This window comes from Cryptomeria japonica, unplaced genomic scaffold, assembly GCF_030272615.1.
Source record: "Cryptomeria japonica unplaced genomic scaffold, Sugi_1.0 HiC_scaffold_1073, whole genome shotgun sequence".
Classification (NCBI taxonomy): Eukaryota; Viridiplantae; Streptophyta; class Pinopsida; order Cupressales; family Cupressaceae; genus Cryptomeria; species Cryptomeria japonica.
In genome coordinates, this window is record NW_026729713.1 from 1 (window position 1) to 2,393 (window position 2,393).

The 2,393-nt window shown below is 61.7% G+C and overlaps 1 non-coding gene across 1 annotated transcript; it reads right to left on the bottom strand.

Annotated features, from left to right (window-relative positions):
• Positions 1 to 1,266: 1,266 nt before the first annotated feature.
• LOC131873129 (5S ribosomal RNA) lies at positions 1,267 to 1,385 on the bottom strand. The gene has a single exon (XR_009371164.1). It is a non-coding gene; the product is annotated as a 5S ribosomal RNA (ribosomal RNA).
• Positions 1,386 to 2,393: the final 1,008 nt, after the last annotated feature.

Below are 2,393 nucleotides of genomic sequence, written 5' to 3' on the forward strand. Positions count from 1 at the left end.
CCTCGCGTGCACCTTCGCCAGGGTGGGCACCTCGGTGCGCACACCTTCTCAATGTTTTCTTGCCTTTTCTGGAAATTGGTGAAGGCAGCGCATCAAAGGTGCGCACCTCGGTGTGCTCCGAGGTGCGAACCCGAGAGCGCTCCGAGGTGCCCACGAAGTCGAAAGTCGGGTTAATTGCATTGTTTTCCCCGGGTGCGCTCCGAGGTGCGCAACATCGGCGCGCACCAAGGAGGGCTCCGAAGTGTGCTCCAAGGTGCGCACGATGGCGTGCACCTCTGGTGCGCACGATTCGGAGCTCGGTTTGACCGGGGTGCGCACACCTTGGCTGGGTTGCGCACCTTTTGTGCGCTCCAAGGTGCGCACGAAGTCGGAGCTCGGTTTGCCCCGGGTGCGCACCTTCGCCAGGGTGCGCACCTTGATGCGCACGCCTTGGCTGCGGCTGCGCACCTTGGTGGGCGCCATGGTGCGCACCTTTCGTGCGCTCCAAGGTGCGCACGAAGTCGGAGCTCGGTTTGCCCCGGGTGCGCACCTTGGTGGGCGCCATGGTGCACTCCGAGGTGCCCAAGATTGGTGCGCACCAAGGAGCGCTCCGAAGTGCGCTCCAAGGTGCGCGCGAAGTCGAAAGTTGGGTTAATTGTCCGGTTTGCCTCGGGTGCGCACCTTGCGTGCACCTTCGCCAGGGTGGGCGCCTTGGTGCGCACACCTTGGCTGGGCTGCGCACACCTTGGCACCCGCGTTTCCTTCATTTTAAATTTTTTTTTTTTACAATCTCTCAAGTGGGAAATTCTATAATCTCAACTTTTTTTGCCTTTTCAGGAAACTTTTGAATGGAGCGCATCATTGGTGCGCTCCGAAGTGTGCTCCAAAGCTCTCTCCAGCTGCGTGCACCTGCCCCGGCCGCGCACCCGGCCCCGCCCCAGCTTCGCTCACCTGTCCCGGGCGTCTGGTGCGGAACCTTAGAGTAAGAAACATCACCGTGCACCTTGGCCAACGTGCGCGACTCGACCGAGCGCGCACTGGCCGAGGTGCACACCGATTTCACCTGGGTGCGCGCGCAGCACCTCGGGCGCACCGGGGTGCGCGCACAACGCCCGGGTTGCACCGTGGCCTGTGTGCTCGGGGCGCCTCGGGTGCGCGCTCGGTGTCGCCCCCCGCGCGCGCGGTAGTGCGGGCAGCGCACCCCGGCCCGGCCCGGCCCCGACGAGAACGCAAACGGGCAAAAGGTTTATTCAAATAGCATTGCGACGCCCGGCGAAAAACTAAAAAAGGGTGCAACACCGGGACTTCCCGGGAGGTCACCCATCCCAGTACTACTCCGGCCCAAGCGCGCTTAACTGCGGAGTTCTGATGGGATCCGGTGCACTAATGCTGGTATGATCGCACCCGTTATGAGCTTGTCGCAGTGTGTACTTAGCAAACCGCGACCCACGTGCGAATCCACCCCGGCCACCCACCCCCGTCGAGGTGCACACCCTCCCTCGCGAAGTGCGCCCCGTTCGCCAAGTGTGAGCCCTGCCCGGGTGCGCGCACCTTGCTAGGGCGTCGGGTGTGCACCCGGCCCGGCCTACGTGCGTGCACCTGGAGGGGGCGTCGTGTGCGTGCAGTGTCCCGTCTGCAACGCGGTGCCCACACACCACCTCGGGCGCAACGACCTGCGCTCACATGTGGGCCGAGTGCACCTTGGTGCATGTTCGGGGCGCCTCGGGTGCACGCTCGATCTTGCCCCGGTGCACCAAGGCGCTCGGTTTGCCCCGGGTGCGCACTTGGTGCAAGGTGGGCACCCAAAATAGGGATCAAGCACCAAAACACAAGTTTCGGGATGCAAAATGGGACCCAAGGACCACAAATGCGTTCCAAGACCCATGATGGGTCCACGAGAACAAAAATGTGTTCCGAGACTTAATAAACAAATATTGGGTTTTAGGAGAAGAAACATGCTCTGATGCCCAAAACGAGAATCGACCCCGAAAAGGCCACAGGCCAAAAGTGGGATGCGAGACAAAAAAAAATGGGACCCGAGGACCAAAATTGGGTTCCCAGGTCGAAGACAGGGCAACCGGACAAGAAACGACCTCTAAGGCTCGAAATGAGTCCCGACGACTAAAACTTGACAAGAAGCACCCATCAGGCACCCAACTCGACACCCATGGGATGCCGACCCACCCGGGCTTCCACCTAGCACACCTTGGCACCCACCCACCCTCGCACCCAACCTCGCACCCAACTTAGCACCTTTGAACCCACATTGGCACTCACCCTGACCCTGGCACCTTGGAACCCACATTGGCACTCACCTTGACCCTGGCACCCACCTTTGCACTCACCTTGGGACCCACCCTGGCTCCCACCTCGGCACCCACCCAGACACCCACCTTGGTTCCTTGGCACCCACC